At 40.0% G+C, this 24,815-nt stretch overlaps 1 protein-coding gene and 1 pseudogene across 2 annotated transcripts in view; both read right to left on the bottom strand.

Annotated features, from left to right (window-relative positions):
• The window catches only part of DERA (deoxyribose-phosphate aldolase), a 99,109-nt gene that overhangs the window by 20,876 nt on the left and 53,418 nt on the right, over positions 1–24,815 (bottom strand). The window lies entirely within an intron of this gene.
• LOC100943367 lies at positions 22,291–23,994 on the bottom strand (annotated as a pseudogene).

The raw sequence follows: 24,815 nt of genomic DNA, 5'->3' as shown, positions 1-24,815 counted from the left end.
ACTGGCTATACCTCCAGACTTCTTCTTATATAATAATAAAAAAAACAGTTAAGCCACTGGTGTCAAGTTCTGTGCCACCTGGAGCAACATGCAATCAATCCTGACTAATGCACAGTCCCCAGTTTGTTTATTTTTGCGCCACTGACCCAGAAATCCAATGATACATGGCATTAGTTTACCAGGGACTTTGATCACACCCAGCAACCATGGACACAAAGTTATCACCCCTACATACACACACACACACACACACACACACATACACACAAACACACTAGCTGAGACCCCCTACAGCACTACTAGCTCTGCCTATCTGGGCCCCTAATTCTTCACTCCATTTACACTGGGCAATCAGACAGGAGTCAAAGTCCAACCGAATCAGATGTGCAGAGAAAAGTAGCAGGTGAAAAGGAATTTGAGAAAACAGTAAGGAATTCTTAGGAAAAGCTAAAAGTCAGAAATGGTAGGATTTTGTTGGAGAGGCAACCAACTAAAGACTAAAGAATGAAGCATCTACACACCAATCTGTCTGAACATGTGAAGAAACAGAGAAAAAGGAACTTAGTTAGCAATGAACAGAGAATATAAGCAGTTCTAACAACAACAGAAAATACAGGAAGTGAACTGGAGAAGATACTTGACCTGGATAAGCTGAGAAATATTCGACGTGCCTGCCCCTCACTCCCCACCATAGTCAGCTCTCTGTTTATGAACATTCTCTGAGGGTTGTGCCTGCCTCACTCACCATCTTGATGTTGATTCATCCAAATGAATTCTGTATTAGGCAGGCTTGAAGAACAAATAACGTCTACAAAGAACATCACAAAATTCTTTGATGATTTTACAGCTGCAGTTGCCTACTTGTATAAATACATGGGTTCATTTAATTATTTTCTCTAATAATCACTTATCCAGCACTTACCATGTGCCAGGCCCTATTCTAAGAGCTTTATAAATAAACTGACAAATCTAAAAAAACAAAAGCAGTGACATGACACTTACGCTCTCAGGAATACATCCTGCTGAGAAAGCCTGGGAGTAACATGGGGCGAAGACACACTTTCAAGGCCAAGAAGGAACATCCAGAAATTCCCCAGTTCCGAGGACCTTTCCTTGACCTATTCTGTCCCCTTGGAGACATCTGTGAATAACTGCTATATTCTGGGCTGTGTGCCCAGCAATGATAACAGCCTCAGTCTCTGGCTGGATGCTGCTCCATTCTGAGAGATGGTCCAAAGTGCCTCAGTGGAGGGGGTCAGCAAAGAGGTACAGTCAGGACACAGTGAGAGGCTCAGAATCCCCATGGGGTACCACGTGAGGAAGGGAACAAGGTTTCTGTCTCCAGATGGCAGGGCTAAGGAGCCCAGTGTGGGGAGAGGGCAGTTTATTCCAGCACACTCTAGACAAGGGCTGCTCACCAGCTGACTGGTAACGTTCAGGCTTTGTTTTCCGGATTTCAGCCTTATTTTCAGTCAGTTTAACTGAACAAATGTATACTAAATTTTTTCTGCTCTCTTCTTTTTCAGCTATTTATTTATTCAGAACACCAACACAAAATTTCCAAAATGGCAACACGGTTTTCAGACTAAAGAGAAGTTTTCTCTTTCCTTGAGGGGTTTCTGATCTTAGCTGGACAGATGTCCTGACTTCCTTCCATGGGATGGGGAAAATGGGACAGGGTGAGGAGGAGACTGTAACCTCTGATCTTAACTCAATGTTTGTTTTTTTTAATTAAATATATTCACTAAGTCTACATTTAATTCTCTTCATCTATCAACTAGTATTCCACAAGTATTGTTACTTTGCCATACTTGAAATGAGTATGGTGTTATGGACTTAAACAAAAAATACACAGGTAAGCTTTCAGGGTCTTTTGTAACTGCTTGTATGCTGTGGATGGCTTACCGGGGTATATATAGTGCAGTATTCCCCAAAGTTGTAGGACCCCTTTGTCAGAGTTTTCACTGAAATTCTGGTTAATAGAACATGACTCAGAAATCACAGTTTTAGCTGAAAACGGTTCCAAAGCACACTATCTTTCATCATTGATTTGGTTGAAGGCAAGGCTGGTCTTTAGAATAACCTTTTCAATGCTAACACTACATTTCTAGTATTGCAAATCATTCAAGGGCATATGTTGTCGAGTGCATTATGTTGACTAGTTTTGAAGTAGACTACATGAAGAGAAGGAAAACTTAATCTTTTAAACTTCTAAACTATCTTTTAGCAAACTTAATTCAAACTCTATAGGGCAGGAAACCAAATCCTCAGTTGCTCTGTTTCTTCTTTATCTAACTATTCATAGATTCTAGTTCTTAAAATACATTCATAAATCCCACTAAATCATTAAAAGTTTTCTTACCCCTTGCACTAAGAAACACACATACATAGGTGATCATTATAAATCAATGGTTCCTACCCTTGATTTTGGAAACACCCAAGGCACTTCTAACTATCTTAATTTATACTAGGATTTTAATTCTTTTTTTTTTTTTTTTGACGGAGCCTCAAGCTATCCCCCTGGGTAGAGTGCCATGGCATCACGCTCACAGCAACCTCCAACTCCTGGGCTCAAGCGAGTCTCCTGCCTCCGCCTCCCAAGTAGCTGGGACTACAGGCACCCGCCACAACGCCCGGCCATTTTTTGGTTGCAGCCATCATTGTTGTTTGGCGGGCCCGGGCTGGGGATTCAAACCTGCCACCTTAGGTTTATGTGGCTGGCGCCTTAGCCACTTGAGCCACAGGCACCAAGCCTAGGATTTTAATTCTTAAAAAAAACTTAATAATAAACACAATCTATTTTAGTTTTTGAAATAAGAATGTAACAAAGAATTAACTCCATTAAGTCATTTGTTGTCACTGTAGAAAAAATATATCTGCAAACATGCTCTTGTTCTTAAGATGACAATATACAATTTACTAAGTTAAATTGATTACTCATAAAAACTTAGGGAGGTGGCCAGTGCTCCTCTTTCTTATGACAATACTGGAATCATCTTCTCCTCATTAGCTTCAATTTTTTTCAGTGCATTAACAGAAACTGAGAATTGCAGCTTTTAAAAGTGATCTTTTATTAAGGATTACAGAAAGCATGAGATTTCTAGATTTATAAGTCAAAGGAAAAAAACCAAGATTTAGTGGAGGACTATAGCTACTAGGGAATGGTCAGGGTTTGGGGTGGTTTTGCTACTGCAGTGGTGCCCTTTGCCTTATGGGGGAATTATGTGTGCTTTAAATTTTTTCTTTGTATATATTGATATCTGGCACATTTGGTTGCAAATCTCGAAATTTGGATTCAAATGATCTGCATATATGAAATAGCTGTTTCACAGCTGACCATGCAGATGAACTGACGTCATTCTCTACCTTTAATTATTAAATTGAGCAGTTTAATAATGTAATTCTCTAACTCAGAAATGGATTGCATTCCAAAAGTTTGTAAATTCCTGGCTGGTTGGACATCAGAAAATACTTATCTAGCCTTCTTGTGGTAGTAAATCCCAGGCCAGACCAGAGTAGCACGTTTACCCTAACTGATCCTAACGTACCCCCCCATCCCAGCCTCTCCTGAGCATTCTGCTTAATTGTGTTTTCTTAGGAAACAGAAAGAGCAAAGACACATCTGACTGTCCATCTCCACAGCCTCTATCACCTGCCAGGTTGGAGATGGGCTTGCTCTGGTCTTTAAATTATCAAAGGAGTTTAAATAGAAATAAGGATTCTCAAGATGGCAAAGAAAGCCTAGGTATCCAGGTTTGGGGGAAGAGGAGTGACGGAAGCTGGGAGCTCCGTCATTCATGTCATGAATGGGAGCATGGGAGCTCCGTCATTCATGACACTCTTACTACCTGGCACCTCCACCAACCACACACTCATCTGGGTTTCTTCCAACAGCCCTACAGTCTACTTCCTCCGCACTGCCGCTTAGCAGTTGTTTTCAGCTGCCTCCAATAGCAGACAAATAAAATCCCACAGCTTCCCTCCTACATAAGGCAAACACTCAGCCCTCAGCCATGGGAGCAAAGTGTTTTTTCCTAAAGTCTAGCTTTGCTTTCCTCAGTTGGAACTCATCTGTTGTGGGTGGAGCTGGATTCCCCTCAAATTCATATACTGAAGTCTGAATCTCCAGTACCTCGGACTGTAACCCTATTTGGAAACAGGGTTGGTTGCTAGAGATGTAATTAGTCAAGATGAGGTCACACTGGAATGGAGGCCCCTAATCTGACTAGTGTCTTTATAAAAAGAATACTATGTGAAAATGAAGGCAGAGATTGGGTGACGCTTTCACCAGCCAAGAAATATCAAAGATTGCCAGCGATCCACCAGGGGAGAAGCACGGAACAGATTCTTCCTCACAGCCTCAGAAGGAGCTAACTCTGCTGACACATGGGTCTCAGACGTCTAACCCGCAGAGCTCTGGGACAATAAATTTCTGTTGTTTCAGTCACCTGGTTTGTGGTAATAAGGGGCAAGGGATAAGGGATGGGTCTAGAAGAGGTCAGGTCATTTATAGATCAGAATGCATCCAAATTCAACTCTTGAAGGCATTTATAGCATAGAGCTGGGACAAGGTAGGGGACTGACAGAGATGAGAGGAGGGGCTTGGTGTCCATAGCACAGTGGTTACTGTGCCAGCCACATACACTGAGGCTGGCAGGTTCGAACCTAACCCTGGCCTGCTAAACAGCAATGATAACTGCAACAAAAAATAGCCAGGCATTGTGGCGGGCACCTGTAGTCCCAGCTACTTAGGAAGCTGAGGCAAGAGAATCGCTTAAGCCCAAGAGTTTGAGGTTGCTATTAGCTGTGATGCCACAGCACTCTAGTGAGGGCAACAAAGTGAGACTCTGTCTCAAAAAAAAAAAAAAAAAAGAAAGAAAGAAAGAGAGAGAGATGAGAAGAGGAAGCAAGGCCCGTAAGGGCAACATTATAGAGCAGAGTTTTTCAACCTTTTTCATCCCATGGCACAATTGAACCTATAGTAAAACTTCCACAGCACACTTAAATTATGTTGATCAAAAAAAAAAAGTAAAGAATATACTTACTATGGTGGCGCCTGTAGCTCACTGAGTAGGGTGCCGGCCACATACACTGAGGCCAGTGGGTTTGAGCCTGGACCGGGCCCAGGCCTGCTAAACAACAATGTCAACTGCAACAAAAATAGCCAGGTATTGTGGCAGGTGCCTATAGTCCCACCTACTCAGGAGGCTGAGGCAAGAGAATCACTTAAGCCCAAGTGTAGGAGGTTGCTATGAGTTGTGACACCACAGCACTCTACCCAGGGTGCTATAGTGAGACTCTGCCTCAAAAAAAAAAAAAAAAAAAGAAAGAAATGTTGCAGCCCACCTAAGACCCCCTCACAGCACACCAGTGTGCCACAGCACACCTGTTGAAAATCACTGTTGTAGGGGAAGAGAAGAACAGCAGCACTGCTCTATCAAAAGGATAGTTCAGGAGAGAGCGAGGGAAGAGTCAGAGACACAGGTTGAGCAACTAGCTAAGAAAATAACCAGAGATGTGCAGCGTGGTGACCAGAGTTAGCACCACTGTATTCACTATACTATATACTTGGAGTTTGCTGAAAGTAGATCTCAAATGTTCTCACCACAAAGAACAAACAAAAGGTACTAGGCGAGGAGACGTATGTTGATTAGCTTGACTATAGTAATCATCTCACAATGTACATCAATGGCTCACCCCTGTAACACTAGAACTTTGGGGGGCTGAGGTGGGAGGATCCCTTGGTCAGGAGTTCAAGATCAGCCTAGAAAAGATAGCAGGACCCCATTTCTACAAAAAATTAAAATAAAAAATATTTTTAAAAATTAGCCAGGTGTGGTGGTATATACCTTGGTCCCAGCTATTTAGAGCTGAAGCAGGAGGACTGCTTGAGCCCAGGAGTTTGTGGTTGCTGGGAGCTATGATGATGCCACTGTACTCTAGCCTGAGCAATCGGGTAGAAGCTTGCCTCCAAACTCCCCCCCAAAACCTCAGAAAAACAAAGAACACATCGTATACAATTCTTATTAATACAAATTAAAATTTTAAAAAATAAAGAAGGAAAGAAAGAAGAAAATCCCACAGGGCAGCTCCGAGGAGCTCTGAGTTCTCTGTCAAAGTTCTAATCAGTTCCTGTTCACATGTAAGAGGTGCCCCTAACTGAAAGTTATATATATTGGCTTCTACCTGGCTTTTCTTTATCTGTAATTTCTCTAGCAAACAACTTAAGAGTTGAAGAATAGCCTTGCTGTTACCAAGTGCCTGGTACCCATTATCCTAATTTTATTTGATTGGACCTTATTTAGGGCACTAAGGAAAGCAATATTTTATCTGAAAAGTCCACACTGAGGTTTCCTTCTAAGCTCTCAGAACACTTGAACTTTCAACAAAGCCTCTCTGGCTCCAGGGTACCAGCCTCTTCTGGCTCTGGCGAGCGGGAGTGCTCATTCAGGCTTGACACTCTCCCAACTCATTGCCTCACGTTCTTCAGCAAAGTTTTCCTCTAATATCATTTGCTCTATTCTTACCCTTCTTCAGGTGCACGTTCCCTCAAAGTACAAACACTGTTACCGTCATCTAGTAGCTATAAACTCAGGCAGACCGTTCAGAAATTGGCAGGTTCCAGTAATCCCAGGTATGTCTGGAGTTACTGAAACACTGACCACCTTGAACAGCATAGAACATGTCACACAAGTCAGCAAAATTATAGCTCCACCAAAGTCTGTGTTCTTCTTTGTTACTGAGCGCGAATGTCTGGTCTCTGTGTAAGTGATTCTCTCCTCAGAGTCAATCATCTTGAATAAAACACTGAACTGTGGCTCAGTGCCTATAGCACAGTGGTTACGGCACCAGCCATATACACCATTTAGCTGGTGGGTTCAAACATGGCCCAGGCCAGCTAAACAACAATGCCAACTGCAATAACAAAAAAACCATCCAGGCGTTGTGGTGGGTACCTGTAGTCCCACCTACTTGGGAGGCTCCGGCAAGAGAATTGCTTGGGCCCAACAGTTTGAGGTTGCTGTAAGCTGTGATGCCACAGCACTCTGCCAAGAGCAACACAGTGAGACTCTGTCTCAAAAACAAAGCAAACAAACCAAAAAAACCCCCCACTGAACTTTTCTCCTCTATCCCTAAGGAATGACCAGAGAAAACAGTTAGTGGGAAGGGGTAGTTTTAACTGAAATGTATATTCAATTATAAAGAAGTACCTGATCACCTCCTGGGAGTCTGAATTTTAAAAAGCAGGGCAGAAAGAAACGTAGTATCGCTCTGCCTCTTACAGCCAGCAAATGAAAACGAGATATGTACTTCAAAAATAATTTCAGCAGAAAAATATATTTAATAACCACTCAATTTAGAAAATACCAACTATAATGAAAATGTCTCAGAGCAGTTTTAAGGATTTCTATTTTATACATTTGAGAGGCATCGTAACATCGAACACTATAAAATAAGAACACAGAAGAAGAAACACAAGAAAAATCTGCTTTTTGAGCATCTCAGTTATCTAATCTACAATCCCGGGAAAAACCACAATGACGGATACAACTGGAGGCATCGTTACAAACTCTGAGGTAACACATACATGCTTTTTCTTTTTATTAAAAAATAAACAGGGATCTTTTAATTATTCACTAGAATGTTAATATGAAGCCAGTGTGACAGCCTCGTGCGGCTTTGTGTGGCTTGGATGATCCAGACTCTTTCCCACTCCTTTGACTATTCAGTGTCTCCTCTGTTGTCCCTGCCCAATTTAGCTGCTTTTTAACACAGGAAACTTACTTTCCACGCCCTAGTTGGTAATAAATATTTTACGGAAAGCATATCATAACACTCATTCTTGGGTCACCAGCAAAGTATCATCCCAATAAGTCAAGAAAAAAGCGTGAATTTCCTTTTCCTCCTGAAGCACCAGAGCTACTGTATTATTTCTCCATTTTGATTTACATGCTTTGTCTTGCTAATGTTTTCTGAACAGAAAAATGGCCTCATTCTTTCTTTTACCTTCAATAGCCTTAATCAAATTCCTTAAAAACATTGTTTTGTTTCTTGTTACAAAAACAGAAAAGTAGAAGAAAAGCAGTGAGACTATGTTAACGTTCTGCACTGAGCCAAGGGCAGAATGAACGGCTGGATGTCTTACAAAGGGAAGCAGAGGCTCTGGTTCCTGCCCTGGGAAAAAGCCTGGCTTCTCTTAGATTCCTTCCCCTAACAAATGGCACTAGGAGGAGTTTGGTCTGCCTCCTCCCTCCCCCCTCATCATGCTATCATTCATTAGGTACTATCAATTTTGCCCCATGAAAATGCCCTCAGCCCTTCGTTCCTCCTCAGCCCCACTGTTCAGCCTCAGTTCTGCTCTTCCTCACGGTCAGCGAGGTCATCACAGCCTAAAGACACCGCCTGAAGGCTATGTTGCTGAAGTGCAAACCTGGTCATTGCTCCACCACTACAGACTGCCTAGGGGTAAGTGAAAGGTATGAGCGGCAAGCACAGATGATCAGGCCAGGTTTAATGAAAGGGACAGAGACCCACTTGGGCAGTGCAAAGAGGGCGTCTGTGCCTGGGGGGCAGTTAGAGACCCCTTGTATATGGGGCCAGAGGAGGGTGGGCAAATTTCACAGCTTGCCCAGAGGGCTTTGGTGAGTTAGGGTCCTTTGGCTCAAACTTCTTGGGAAGATGGGACTAAGTCCTTTTGTCTTACCCAAATGCAAGTGGAATTATAGAGAATTATGCAAGCATACTGGGTCCAATTGAGTTTTAGGGTCCTTTATTAACTGACACTGAGAGGGGATTCGTACCCAAAAAAGCTCTTGGCCCAGAGAAGCAGGGGAGCAGGGTTTTTAACCTGTGCTTTTAGTGGGGGTGGGGGTGGGGCATTTTCTAAATGAAGGAGTTATAGAAGCAAGACTTGCAAGATTAGAGTCTATAGGGAGGGAGTTAGTTGGGGGGGGGGCTTTAGGAGAGCACATATTATATCGAGACTAGGAATTTTCAAGGTCTTGCAACTCTAAACTTGTCTTTTTGTTTCTGCAGGGTGTATGCGCACTCTGGGGCCTATAACAATATGTGAGGGGAGGGGCAGTGGAGGCTGCAAAGTTTTAAACCATGAACAAGATAGAGTCAGCTGGTACAAAATGGAGTTAGTCAGGCTTCATACTTTGTGTCCTTTGCCTTAGGAGGGGAGAAGGAGAAGAGAGAAGGTTTCCTGTGTGGCTATGTTAGGTCCCTCAACAGTAAGAATGGTGTGATTGATAATCTTTGTCCCCAATGATTGACACACAGTGGACTTCCCCCATAAATCCTGATGGTTGAATGAACAAATGGATAAATCAATTACTCAGTCAATCACTCACTCATCAAGCTAAAACATTCCATACCTCTGATAAGTTAAGGACCAAAAACTTGGAGGGGGTCAGGGGTTAGAGGGGTCCCACCTATTTCCCTTCTCATCAGAACAAGAGTCCATCTAGTTGGGAGTGGGTTCAATGGGGTGTAACTCAGCCCCCCAGGGGGCTTCTTCCCATCCTGGGTTCTCTACATCAAAACTAGAGGTTAAGGACCAAAAATGAGAGGTTATCCTGAGACATGAATGAGCCAAATTCTGTGTGGGCAATATGGCTTTTATTCACTTTGCTGTAAGCAGGCTGAGTTCAAAAAAGAAGTAAGCATGTGGATTAAGGTTGGGTGAGAATATAAGAGCTCAGAGGGGTAGGGATTGGTATATTCATTCCTTCCTGGGCTGGATGTTCTTTCCCGGGCAGGACACTTCTATTTGGGCGGGTCCCTATATTCAGCACTATCAACCTCTAAATAGAAAACACAAATCCTTAGCATGGCATCAAGTTCCAAGTTACTCACTAACTTAATCCGCCACCTCTCCTGACCCTTCTCCATTTACTCACCAGCAGATCAGCCTCCTCACCATAAAATATTCCTTTACATCTCTGTATAAAAGAGCTAGCGATTCTCTCCCTAAGACACCTTCTGCTGCATCTCCACCTAAGTCTCCTATCCAAATGCCAATTGCTTTGTGAATTCTTCTATGACTCCTCCAGAGAGGGTTAGCCCCCTTCCTTTAGTACTTGGACAGATTGTCCCTAGGGTACCTGCTTTCTCAACAGGGCAAATCAGAAACTATTTTCACTTTCTTACCACACTAAGAGATAATGTCATTTTGTAAAAGGCAGGAACTATGCAGTACTTTTCTTCCTCCATTCTCTCTTCTAATCCTTCTCCAATGCCTAGAATAGCATCTGATAAACATTATGTCTTCATTAAATACTTACTAGATAAGCCTACTCAAGGGGCAAAAATATCCCCTGGCACTGAAATGGCAGAGAACCTCGGCCCCTCCCCCTCTTTACTACTCCCTTCCCCTCTCCCACAATTCCTCAGTCTCTACTCCAGCCTTCACTACCCTCAATCCCTCATTTTGTTCTACTTCTTGGCATAGTTTAGACTTGGGTAACTCCCTGCTCAAATCCTAACTCTAATAGGTTAAAAATGAAAGAAGGGGAAACCTCAATACAACTATAAAAACAGAAGGATAAAAATACATTCTTAGAAACCTAAATTTAAAATATAAGTCTATGGCCTATTGATACAGGATTCCCCTATTCAGGACTGGTCAGAGATTCCCCCATTCTCTAGACCCAGGTGAGCTCAGAAATCAGCCTCCACAAGGCTGCCTTTTCCAGGCCACACCCTCTGGGCTCTAACAAGATCATGAACAAAGGAGCCTGAGATGTTCTGGGGGTGGTTCCACCTTGAGTAGGAAGCATACACCCCAATCCCTTCCCTGAGACAAAAAACTACAAAGCTAATAACCTTGCCCCAGGGGAGGGACTGCATTCAATTTTTCCACCTACCAAATCCTAGCCAAAATGTAATCCTCCAAATAATATATACTCCTCGACAAAGGACCCAGGAGAAAGACTTCAGACTTGGGTCTTCCTCTTTGCCAGAAGCTCTGGTACTTTTTACTCCTTCTGTATTCCTTTCTGTCTAATAAAATCCTTTCTTACCACTGATCTGTGGTCCATGGGTTCATTCTTCAAGTCCTGGAGACCAAGGACCTACTGAAGAAGAAATTCCAGTAACACAAAAACACGGTTGTATTTGTTAGTGGGGACTACAGAACTACCGGTGCAAGGCTAAATTTCAGTTATTCTGTGGGCCTAGAGACCACACAATCATAGACAATCTTATTTCTCTGGGAATATAGATTCAATGTTACTACCAGTAATAAAATAGTTGGTTTGTTGATTGTGGACTAGAATCTATGCTAAAGGTCCCCTTCCCCTGCATTTCAAATTCTCTCTCTAAATAATTTCTAAACTACAAGTGTGAGTAGAAAGACTGACTTCTGCCTTAATCCTGGAAACCTAGATTCTGGATCAGAGAGGTTCTCATTCCTGCCCACACAGTTAGAAGCACTTGGGGAAGTTTTTAAAAGTACTTTTAAAAGCACTGACTACTTTAGTTCTATTCAACACCCACTGGAGTTAGAATCGCAGGTAGAAGGATCTTTCCAACAGCTTATTTAAAAAGCTGTTCAGGAAACTCTTATCATGTGTGGCCCAGAATGAGAACCAGGGCGACCCAGTAGACTTCCGTTTTGACTTCAGTTCTTTGCCCTTGGGCAAATTCCCTGTGTATCTGACCTTTCTGAATCCTCTCAGGTTTTGTCACCTATAAAATGAAAGGTTTGAGGGTAATGCCGCTTCTTTATGCTTTAGTAGCCTTACCGCTTTCTAAGCCTTTGTAACTTCGGTGAGTTAACTTCTGAATGTTTATTTGCTCTGTTTCTCTTGGCTTAACTGACAAAGCACAAATAAGGTGGAAAGAGGGAGGAATTGGTAAAGCCCGTCTAGTGTCTCAGACAAAAGGAGTTGCAGGTAAAAAGTCTCCATTTGAAAAGTATGTTTCCCACATACCTAACCAGCTCCTGGGAAGACTAAAAGTTATATATACAAGAATTGTACAGGTTTTTTTAGAGCCATGTTAAAATTTTAAAAAAGAGAAAAATGTTCCAGCTGTATTTCCCTCCCTCAGATATGCAGTTTCCTCATTCTAATAATGATTTTTGGCATATGCTTCCATTAAAGTCAGGTTGCAGAATAGGCTGATGATTCCAATAACGCCCCTCACTCAAGTCTTTTCCCTGAATAGCTTGCTGAGCGATTTAACACACAGAGCCCCGAACGTCTTTATTCTCGTGATGGCAACACAACCTTACTCTTGCTTCAACCATCTTTTCTCTCACTTAACACATCTTTCCAAATTAAAAAAAAAAAAAAATTATTTTCATTTATTTGGCTTATAAAGTAAACCTAGAAATCTGAAAATATTTTTCTTTTAAGAAAGCAAATAAAGAAATATCTGCCCACGCAGAAGAAAAGAGAACACAGGAGAATCATCGCTTGCTCCGTTTTATAATATTATGGTACATTGTGTAGTCTTGTGTCAGTATTTATTATCAGTCATTTAGTTTATGATAGAGAATAACTTTTGATTACTGATGCTTGTAGTATTACTCACTCTGTCTCGGACTGTTTGAAGATCTGTATTTTTATTACAAAGTCCAATAAAAATAAAGTGAAAAACCCATAGGTCCCCAAACTGATTCCTGGCTTGTGCTGTATGTCACTCTTTTCCAATCTAAAAAAGTATTTCCTTTCACTGTTAGTCTCTGTCTCTTGCTCATAAGCAAATTTATCTCCTAATGCCTCATTCTTTATTTCAGCCATTAATCTCCCATAGAGAACCTTACAGAATGCTTTTTGCAGATAAAAATATTTAATATCTACTAGATTTCCCCTATCCACAAAACCATCCAACATTGCTTACAGGGAAAAATCAATCTTCTGTGCCTGAATTCAAGTTTGCTGGTTTAACTCAAAATATTTTTCTCTAACTTGTTCAGATCTTCTTAATAGAAAATGATAGAACCACAGAGCATGAACCCTATTTTGCCTTGCTATGAGTTGAACTGTGTTCCCCCAAAGGGGATGGGATGTCAAAATCCCATCCCCCCAAATCTCAGCAAGTGACCTTATTTAGAAACAGGTGTCTGCAGATATAATTAGTTTGGATAAGGTCACAGTGAGGCCCATTATCTCACTGGTATCCTTCTAGGAAGAGAAGGAGAGACACAGACAGACACACACAGAGGGCCACGTCCTGAGAAGTTTGAGGGAGGGATCTGCAAGCCAAGGAATGCTGAGTATTGCCAGCAAACAACAGAAGCTAGAGGGGACAAGAAAGGATTCCTGCCTGCCAGCTTCAGAGGGCGCCTCCTGGATTGTAGGCTTCCAATCACTAGAACCAGGCAAAAAAAGTACTAGTTTGCAGTATGTTGTTATAACATACTTCCCTTTTCCCATTATTTCTGTACCTTGAAGCCCTGTCTATACTGGATTATAATCTGCACTGAAGTTTCAAACACACACCCAATTGTGTGTGTCTATGTATACAAAATGTTTTTCTTTTCTACTACATAGGATCACATCAACCCTGAAGCAAAAGGCATCTCTAATGGTTGTGAAGTATCACATGCCTAATGTGAGCTCCACTCGGTTGGTATTCAGGCTCTGCTTAGAATCTCTCTTCCCTTCTGATGTGGTCTTGTCCGATTTCTAGATGACTTGGACTCTGACAAAATTCTTCCTTATAATAACTAGGCCAAAATCCATATTCCCATGACTTCTAAAAGTTGGTCCCAGTCCGATTACCTTGGGCTAAGAAAGAAATATGTTTCTTTCTCAGGAAAATACTACAAGTATTTGAACACAGTATTACTATCCAATGACCCTCCTTTCCCTAAATTCGATGTCTGATTTCTTGCCAACTCATCACAAAAAGGTTTCAATTTCCTTCCAAATATGTTCCAACAACATTTCCATTCTCCTGCCTTCCGTCTGACCTACTCTGCTCCTTGATGCTCAGATTGTTTTCAGCTTTGTCATCTCTTCTATGCCTTCATAGGTGGAAAAAAGACCGGGTCCCTTTCGCTGTCATTCCCTAGCTATTCTCTCAGAACTCTAGGTAAGAGTATCTCGCGGGGGAAAAAAAACCCCAAGAACTCTAGTACAGAATTCAAGCAGCAATTCTAAGTCCTAATCCTGTTAACTTTTCTAAGGGCATCATTACGGGGGCATCAGCAGAATAAGTAAACATACACACATACACATACAAAAATAAACAAATAAACAAACAAACAAACAACAACAACAACAAAAAACAGTTGGAAGATGCCTAAGAAGAGACCCTTCAGCTCTGGGCACCTTACCTTTTCCTTTCAACAAGGATTCACTGTGGGGCTCTCATCGGTGGAGCCTTGGGCTTGCTTTCATTTTTCTCTTTCACATTGATTCCACATCCATCACCCCCTACACCTTTTTGCAAATACTCTTGTCTATTGTGTTCCTTCTCTTGTCTTCAATGGTACAGTGTACCATAACATCTCATTCAGGAACTCTAGAAACACACGGAGCCTTCAGAGGTTAAACATGCCTATATATACCATCTAACACACAGAGCAATCACAGGGTGGAGGGCAGGATTATGCATAAACAAAACCATGGAATTTGGAGTCAAGAGTCCTTCAGAACCCTGCCACTTAATGTATGTGGTCTTGGTCTGGCTGATTAACTTCTGAGCTACAGTATTCATTTACTAAAAGACAATAATAAGATGACTCTCTTACTGCCCTCTCAGGATTGCCGCAAGAAGAATTTGTAAATTACCAACTCACAATTCAATAAATATTTATATCAAGTATCCACCTGGTACAATACGCTGAGAGATTTATTTAAATATTTCAATTTCCCAGCATTTTAAGAGCTCACTAATACATCAACAACTACTTGGCACAGATATCAAAAAATAAATAATTAAAAGTTAAAGTGTTAGGAATTAACAGACAAAGGAATAACAGAATCTCAGAGACATGAACGAGTATCTGCAGGTCTAGCATCTACGTTATGTACCAGAATTTCACTTGGAAAGGAAAATCAAATCCCTTGATGTTGAATGGGAAAATATAGTGTTACTAAAAAATTGATTTTTGTGTATTGTTTACAAATATAGCCACATATATCCCCATGAATATACGTCTGATACCTGAATCCACCCATAAACATTTCCTAGGTACTTAGTGTGCACTAGTCTTTACATCCATAAAGTTCTCTAGGCAAGTTAACTCTGGAGGAGGCAGTTATGTGGTTTTGGAATAAACTGGGTTACATTTTTTAATGATTTCAAACAGTAAAATTTTACACAAACTAGTATATATACCAGATAGAAATGAAGCTTGTAAGCTCTTCCTTTTCTTTTTTTTCCATAAGCCCAGCCATGAAGAAGGAAACATTTTATGTTTAAGTGTACATCATATACTTAACCTGTTCTTTAAAAGGATATGTAGATAGCAAAATGCACCATCAATGTGCCTACACTGCTGGGAAGGCAGAAAATATGATAACTGCTTTCCTTGGCAGAGCTCTTTGTTTTTTATTCAATAAAGGATGCCGGGGGTGGGGGGTAAATTTTCTCAAATTTTTGCTTGGGGACCTGAATTTAAATCTACTCCATGGATGAAATAGCAAGTTAATTAGTTTTTACCCTGTAAGTAGTTTAATTTCTAGTGCTAGTTTAAGGAGCTGTAAATAAATTCATGCTTTAAATCCTTTAAGTCTTAACCCGATATAAATCTATGTGGTCTTATGCTTTCCTGAGCGATGAACTTTTAGTTGCAACAAACCTTTTCATAAACTAAATGCTTTTCCTATGAAAGGCAAGATCTTACTTAAAAAAAACAAAAAACAAAAAAACCCAAGCTGGAACACCACAGGAGTCTAGATGTGCCATCTGGATCGATACTCTGGGTATACAAAGATTTGCAGCCTGAGATGAAGGACTCAGTATGACTTGTGACAATCTTCAGAAAAATAAATCTATGTTGTCATTTTACTCTATCATTTGATGAATATTCACATTTTCAAAAACATTTTTTTAAATCTTCCATATCACTTTGCTATTAATCATTGCTTTTTTTTTTCTTTTTTAGGATTTTGGCTTCCTTGAGCCATAGCAAGATTCCTGCTATTTTTCTCCCTTTATTTATCTTTGAATGGTTTCTTTTATATTTTCTCTTATTTTTCTGCTTCATCTCATTGTTTCCGTATTACTTTGATCTTATTAGAGTGAATTTTGAATGTTCCCTCCCCTGGTCCCTATCTTTTTCATTTTTGATTTCCTATATATTGCAAAATTCTAAGCCAAGTTCAAAACTCATTTTGCATTCCTTCAAGGTCTCCTTTCCACAAGCCCTATATTTTTGTGTTAGTACACTTCCCACAGATCTTCATCAGCAATTCAAACCTGATGACATTATGATTGCATCTTTAGTGCTTTTCTACTCCAACCTTATTTATCATGCCTGCATTATTTCCAAAGATAAGGTCTAAAATAACTTCAGAGCCAAGCTTGTTAGCTGTTGCGTGTGTGCGAACATTCCACCGCTACAGAAAGATAAAGCCAGTTTTCTACATCCTGCCATTATTCTTAATGTGTGCACTTGCAGGGCTGAAATCCCTTAACAGTAGATTGACCTGCTTTAGGCATCTCTTTTCTGTTACTATGCTTCCCTATCTTACTTCCTATCACCTTGTTCTTATATTGTTCAATGAAAAAAAAAAAAAAGCCTGTTTTTTTCTTCCCTGATTATATTTCCTTCGCATTGTTTACTCCTATTTTACCTCTCATTTATGTGTACTTCTCTCACTACATCTCTACTATAGTAAATGGAACATCCAGTTTTGTTTGATCAAAAAACCAAAGCAAAAATTTCTCCCTCGTTGTTCCTTCTCTCTATATCCAACTCCAAATTCTTACAGAACTTCAATGCTTTTGCATCACCTAAAAATTAAATTCCTTCAAAATATAATCTCCTTGCCAAGGGTATAGATTATATATCTTTTTGTCCAACTAAACTAAAACTTTGCTCTCCAAAATAACATGTTCAAACTCAACAAGACTGTGGCACATCTGGAAAAATGCATCTAGATTTTCAAAGTTCACTTTGCGTCTTCTTGCTTTTCCTTAGCTTTTCTTTCTCATTCATTCGTTCGTTAATTTTTTTGACACTCTACTAGATGCCAGCCATATTAATAATCACAGAAGAATAAGGAGAAGAAGGATGTAGTCCTTAACCTTAGGAGAGCTCAGAGTTTTGACAGTGAAACAACTATTGATTATATATGTACTATATGACAAATGCTACTGGTATTTACAACAGCTCTAGGAGCACAACAATATGATCAATTAATTAATTCTGCCTCTAGATGATCAATGGGAGGTTTGGCAGAGTAGGAAATTTTTATTTAAATCTTTAAAACTGACGAAGAGGGGGGAAGGCTGTCACAGACAGGAAGTGATATAACAAAGATGGAAATACCTAGAATGTTCCAAATATCAATAATGACCATATAGAACAGCAGCAAAAACACCCTTTTGATTGATGTTCTAATTTTATCTCACAAGAGTACCTATCTTATAAGGTTTTTGTGAAGATTAAGTATAAATATCCATAGTACCCTTAAAAGAATCTCTCAGTAAATGCTAGAGATATTTTAGCTACTATTGTGGTTGCGTTACAGATTATAGCACATGTTTTTCATACATTCAACATGTTTTCTTTTTTTTTTCTGCTTCCTGGTTTGGTTCTAGATAATTGTGGATGCTAAGTAAAGTCACCTTTAGTTAAAAGACATTTTGAGAGAAGGAGGGAAAAGGGAGAAAGGAAGGGGGATTAGTGTGCTTCCACCTCATGGGCACACCTCTTGGGTGTGAGACAACACCTGTAATAGGAACTTTACCTAAAAAATGCAAACATCATAATCTAATTATTTGTACTATCATAATCTAATTATTTGTACCCTCATATTAATCTGAAAAAAAAGACACTCCCCTAAGAGATATTCTATTTGGATACACGTCTGAAGAGCTGATGTGGCTGCTATAACTTCCAGAATAAAAATATTAGGAGAGGTAATAAATAAGAAAGGCTAAGAAGTGTACCATAAAAATACAATTAAATGGATCACATCTAATTATGATTCACAATCCGATTGTTTTATACTTTTCTTTTTGAAGACAGAGATGAAAGTTAGAAAAACAACTCCATATCTGAGATTGATTGAATAATTCTACTACTGTAGTAAGCTGTGGAATCAGTACAGAAAGAAATTCAGCTCAGTACCACGGATCAGCTCAGTACCATAGAAATACAGCTCAGTACCATAGCAATAAGAAGTGGTTCTGCTAAGTTACATTCTAAATAATACCTTGTAAGAATCTGGAAAAAAAGATCCAATTATGTTTCTTTATTACTAAGATAGGATGGGGTAGGATAGTATACTAATACTTTTTAACAACTCACAAAGTACTTAATTTATATTTTGTAATGCATTCATAAACCTCACTGCATTTTAACTGATAATCCAACTAATTTACTTGCTCAAAGTGATGAAATGTGCAAGAAAGAACAAATCTCTGGTCTTCTTACTCGTATGACTATGCTCTCTCCTTTAAAAATATTTTGGAAGATTTTCTAAACAAGATTAAACCGACTAATGGTTTAGTTGACCAAAAATGTAAACACCTTGGTTAACTGAGTTTTTACTTATGATGATGTATAATGTCAGACTAACATAATTAGATATCTCTGCCTACCTTCTGTTCAAATAATTGTTTTTGCCATAATCTACATGGCTATCAAAATTATAAAAAAATTATTGTGGATGTAAATGATAAACTCCTTTCCTTTGAGACTTCTGATGCTACATTGATGGGAAAACAAAAGCAGTGAAGAATTCCAGACATAACAAAATAAATGTTACCAGATATGACTTCTTACTATAAATCACCAAAAAACACAACAAAATTATTTTCAGATACTGGAAAATTATAAGCTCAACATATAGACCCTGAGTTAATCCAGAGATATAAATTAGCAGATAAGGGCTTTATTATTGTTATTTATTTATTCATGTATTTTGAGTAGAGTACCTTGGCATCATAGCTCACAGCAACCTCAAACTCTTGGGCTTAAGCAATTCTATTGCCTCAGCTTCCCAAGTAGCTGGGACTACAGGCACCCACCACAATGCCCGGCTATTTTTTCTGTTGCAGTGGTCATTGTTGTTTAGCAGGTCCAGGCTGGGTTCGAACCCACCTGCCTTGGTGTATGTGGCTGATGCCCTAACCACTGAGCCACAGGCACCAAGCCAGATAAGGTCTTTAAATCAGCTACCATAGGTATATTCAAGGACTTACAGGAAAACAGACACTCAATAAGCAAAAAGAATAGAAATTTTCAGTAGAGAAATAAAAATTACAAAAAAGAAGTAGAAATTTAAAAAATAAAAATTTATAGTAGCATAAATTTCATTGTAAAAGCAAAAATGAGATGGGATATAACAGTCAAAGAACTTGAAGAACAATCCAGGTAAATTAACCAATCAAAAGAAAGGAGGAAGAAAAAAGATTATAAATAAAATCAATGGGACCTTCATAGACTATGTAATAATATCCAATAATCTAATATTCATATACCTGGGGTCCTAGAAGGAAAGAGAGAATGGAGTAGAAAAGATACTTAGAAAAATGGTTTTGAAATATCCTATACTGGTAAATAATATGATCCCACAGATACAAGAAGCTCAGCAGATGCTAAGCAGGATAAATATAAAGAAAAGCGTATCTAGGCACATCATGGTCCAATTAGTGAAAAAAACATAAAAAGAAAAGACCAACTGACCACAGACAGAGTAAGATAAGACACTGCATATAGAGAAACAGAAGAAATGGAATTCCAAGGAAAAGAATGACATTTAAATACTGAAATAAGAAAAAAATTGTTAACCCAAAACTCCATATTCAGTAAACTATTCTTGAAATATGGGGGTGAAATAAAGACATTTTCAGATGAACAAAACTGGAAAGAATTTGTCACCAGCAGACTTACACTGCAAAAAATACCCATGGAAGTTTTCCAGTCTGAATTATACAAGACAGAAACTCAGATTTACAGAAAGGAATAAAGATAAAAATGATATATGTATGAGAAAATATAATATACTAAGTTATCTTAGTTTTTTCTCATTTTATATTTCCTTTGGAGACAAATGAATGTTGAAACAAAAATTACATCATTGTAATGTGGGGTTTATAACACATGTAGAAGAACATGAAAATCACAGAAAAGACCAATAAGGGTATAAATAAAATTACTGTAAGGTTCTTATGCTTGTGACATATGAAATATAAAGTGAAACATTAATTCTCGGTAGACTATAACAAATTAAATGTGCATATTAGAATTGTTAAAGTAACTATTTAAAAATTACAAAGAAATTTAGATAAAAAGCCAGCAGAAGAAATAAATGCTACAAAACAGCCGATGAATCCAAAAAGTGGCAAGAAAAAAGAAACAAAAAATAGATTGAAACAAATAAGAAAAAAATTGCAATGACAGACTTAACTCCTAGCAGATCAATGTAAATGAACAAAACACTAATTAAAAAGCAGAGACTGTCACAACAGATTAAAAAAAAGAACGCCTACAAAAGAACACTTTAAATGTATACCCACAGATAAGTTGAAAATAAAAGGATAGAAAACAGATACAGCATGCAAATGGTAAACACAAGAAAGCTGGTGTGGCTAGATTAACGTCAGAAAAACTGGACGTTCAGACAAGGACTAGTACCAGAGAGACACTTTATAATGATAAATGTGCTAAAAAAAAAAAAAAAAAAAGGAAAAACAATAATCCTTAAAGTGTATATACCTAATAAGAGAACACCAAAATAACATGAAGAAAATACGGACAAAAGGGTAAGTAGACAAATCCACAGTCATATTTAGAGATTTTAACGCCCTCTCAGTTAATAAATATAACTAGCAGACCATAAAGACAAAACAAAACTAGATTTGAGATACTATCAAAAAAATTGATACGACATCTGCACTAACATGTAAATGCAATTCTTTTAAGTATACACTTGAAGTGTATGCTTAAGTAGTACCATAAAATGAGCTATAACTTATTTATTTGAAAAGGCAAAAGATACTCACATGAAATATTCCCTGAGCAGTATAGAATTTTAAGTTATAGATCAACAACAGAATATCCAGAAGGACACAAAAATATTTAGCTGGTTTGGCACCTTGTAGCACAGTGGTTATGGCATAGCCACATACACCAAATCTGGCAGGTTTGAACTCGGCGTAGGCCAGCTAAACAACAATGACAACTGTAACAAAAAATAGCCAGGCATTTGGTGGGCACCTGTAGTCCAGCTACTTTGGAGGCTGAGGCAAGAGAATGGCTTAAGCCCAAGAGTTTGAGGTTGCTGTGAGCTGTGACGCTATGGCACTCAGTACTGAGAGCGACATAGATAATAAATAAATAAATAAATGAATAACATTCTAAATAATACTCCAAATAACAAGAGAAACCACAAGGAAAATTAGAAAACATCTTTAACTGAAAAATAATGAAAAAAAAAGAACAAAGTAAAAGCTGGCTCTTTTTAAAAAATAAAATTAGCAAACCCCTTGCAAGACTCTTTTTCTTGAAGCAGAAGCAGAGAAGGAAGAAAGGAGGAGAACAACAGTAACAGGAAGAAAACAAAAGCGACCAATATAAGACATAAGGAATGAGATACAACTACAGATCCTACAGATATCAGAATAAGAGAAATATAAACAATGTTATGCCAATAATTTCAGCAATATCTTTAATCTTCAGTGGGGCAAAGAAAAGGCATAAAACAGTACATATAATGTGAGTAGATGATGTTCTAAAACTGGCAAAACAAATGAATGTTTACAAAATCAGATTAACAGTCATACCTGGGGCAGCAGGTGAAAAGAGGGGATTTGTCTACAAAGGGACACAAAGGATATTTCTAGAATGATGGAAATGTTCTACTTCTTTTCTTTTTTTTTCTTGATGATGTTGTTTTAGTTGTACTCTCTCTCCCCAAAAGCATCTCCTTTCCAAGTTAAAATGAAAAAGACAAGGCATGATGAAAACCTCCTCTGCTCCCTGAATGGGACAGTGATCTTGGTGCTGGGGGAGACCACCTGGGTTTCTTCCCAGGCCTGCCTGGATGGTCCCAGCACTGGGGCACACAGTGCCAGTTCCCCTCCCCAATCCCTTCAGAAAGGTGGGCCTCTGTCTCCCTTTAGTGGACAGCCACCCTGGATGTGCACAGCCACTCAGGTGGACATGATGCCATTCTTCTTACCTTTGACCTTGAGGAACTTGGCCATGCTGAAGAAGTACTTCTGGTTGGCCTCGGCCACCTTCTTCTCTGCTGCTTGTGGGTTTACAGTCTCCAGGGCCTGGAGTGGGGTGAAGGACAGACTGGAGGCTGTCCCTGAGGAGCAGCTGCGATGGTGGACTTCTCACCATACAAAACACTCTGCTTCTGGACGGTACGCTGCAGTGTCTTAGCCTGGCCTTGGTGGCCTCAGCCACACACGTCCACTCTCTGACTTGCCTAGGTGGCCCAAGCTGAAGCCAGGTCCTCCTAGTAGGTGTCCTCCTCAATCTCTGAAGCTCGTGCGGTTGGCCTGCTTCCAGATCTCTGTCAACCCCAGCCGCTCCTTCATCTTGCTGTACCTGCAGCCGCCTCCCTTCTTTCGCTGGCCATCCAGGGGGGCAGGCAATGGCTTCACTTGCTTCATGGGCTCCTGCCACTTGTCAAATTCATGCTCTGTCTCATCCTTCAGTTCGTAGCTCACCTTCCCCTCTGTGCTTTCATGAAAACTGTCCATGCGGGCTGCCAATGTGCACCTGGAGGCCACCAGCTGGCTGCTTTCTGCCAGAGATCCAGGGGCAGCGACTGCACAATGTCACTGTGGTAGATGTAGCCAGTGTGGAGCAGCACAGAGATAGATGAGAAGCCAGACAGTGTCTTGTGCCAGATGCCAAGAAGCATTATGTTGCAGGCGGGCATCCTGGAGAGGTTGGTCAGGCTGCCAGACACACCCATGATCTTGGCAGCTGTGGATGCCCTGATGATGATGGACAAGTTGGGCTCAATGAAGGACATGCAGGACTCCATGTACTGGTAGATGCAGTGGTTTGAGGCAGTCAGCTCCAGCGCCATGTTGGAGCCTCTTCCAACCGCTCTGGCTCCTCTTCTGACAGCTGCTGCCTCTGAGTGGTTAAGGCAGTGTCGCTGACAACCATGATGGTGCATTGGTCAGGATACGGGTGCAAGTTCTTGTTGTTCTTGCATTTGTCCAGGCTATTGCCCTGCTCTTTGACCACATGGGTGTAAGCAGCACATTGGGGACCAAGGATTCCAGCTTAGGAAACTCTTCAAGTACTTATCCTGGATAAACTTACAGATGATGTTCAGCTCATTCTCCATCTCCACAGTCAGGTTGTTGGCACTGACAACTGAGCCAGTACTCTGGGGCTGCCTCCACCCGCCCCATCACTTCTGAAGCTTTGGCTTGCTTGCTGATATACTCCTCAATTGTCATCATAGTCTCAGCAAACATCTTGTTGTCCTATAGCTTGGCAATGCTCTTGACTGAATCCCCAGAAAGATCCAGTTGTGCCTCCTACACATCCTCAATTGCTGGTTCCTCTTCTTCCTCCCCTTAGCTTCCTCCTTCTTCCTTTTCTTCTGCTTCTTCTAGGTCAGCTAAGGGCTCGTCTGCCAGAGACATCATCCTAAGGCCTCTTCTCTGCCCGCACAAGATGGTTTCTATGAAATAAGCTTCCCGAGAGCGGTTGATGCTTATTGATGACGTGTCACAATTGTGCAAGTGTTGAGATAAAGCTGCTCTCTGATTGGCCGATGCCATGTGCACTCCTGGCTGCGTTTGGAACAACTTTACTGGTGTCTGCCTCTTGCCAAAAAAGCCATAAGCAGAAAAGAGAATTGGCAGCTGTTTGGACTCATGGCCCTCAGTGGACTGAGCCTGCTAACCAGAGAACCTCAGTGGCTGGATGACCAGGTGATGAGGCAAGCACAGATGGTGGCAACTCAGACAACTGGTGTCAGTGTTAGAAGAGAAAACAAGGCCTTTAAGCAGGGACTAGGGTAGAAGTTGAGGGGTGGAAGGAAAGGAAAGAAATATTCTACTTCTTGATTAGAGGAGTGGTTACAGGTAAACTGTGTCAAACTCATCACAGTGTACACTAGAAACCTGAATTTTACTGAATGAATATTTACCTTGATGAAGTTTATATTTTAAAAAGTCAATTTAAAAAAAAAAACACAGAAGTGAAAACCAATGTGATTTTATTTATTTATTTATTTTAATTTTTTTTTTTTTTTTTGATACAGAGTCTCACTCTGTTGCCCTCAGTAGTATGTCATGGCATCATAGCTCACAGCAACCTCAAACTTTTGGGCTTAAGTAATTCTCTTGCCTCAGCCTCCCAAGTAGCTGGGACTACAGACACCTGCAACAACGCCCAGCTATGTTTTAGAAATGGGTTCTCACTCTTGCTGGGGCTGGTCTCCAATTCATGACCTAAAGCAATCCACCTGCCTCAGGCTCCCAAGCACTGGGATTACAGGCGTGAGCCACCATGCTCAGCACCAAGGTGATGTTAATCAGGAATTTTAAAAGTATTTTTGCTGGTGATTACTTTGTGAGAGTTACTTACAAAAATGGAAAAAGAATTTGAGGGTAAGGCACAATTATAAGAGGGACCTTACCTAACAAATGCAATCAATGTAACCTGGTATCTTGTACCCTCAATGAATCTCCAACAA

The sequence above is a fragment of the Otolemur garnettii genome, unplaced genomic scaffold, assembly GCF_000181295.1.
Source record: "Otolemur garnettii isolate 467f Iridium unplaced genomic scaffold, OtoGar3 scaffold00124, whole genome shotgun sequence".
NCBI lineage: Eukaryota > Metazoa > Chordata > Mammalia > Primates > Galagidae > Otolemur > Otolemur garnettii.
Note: the sequence above shows the minus strand (reverse complement) of the source record. Positions and strands in the feature narration are given on the sequence as shown.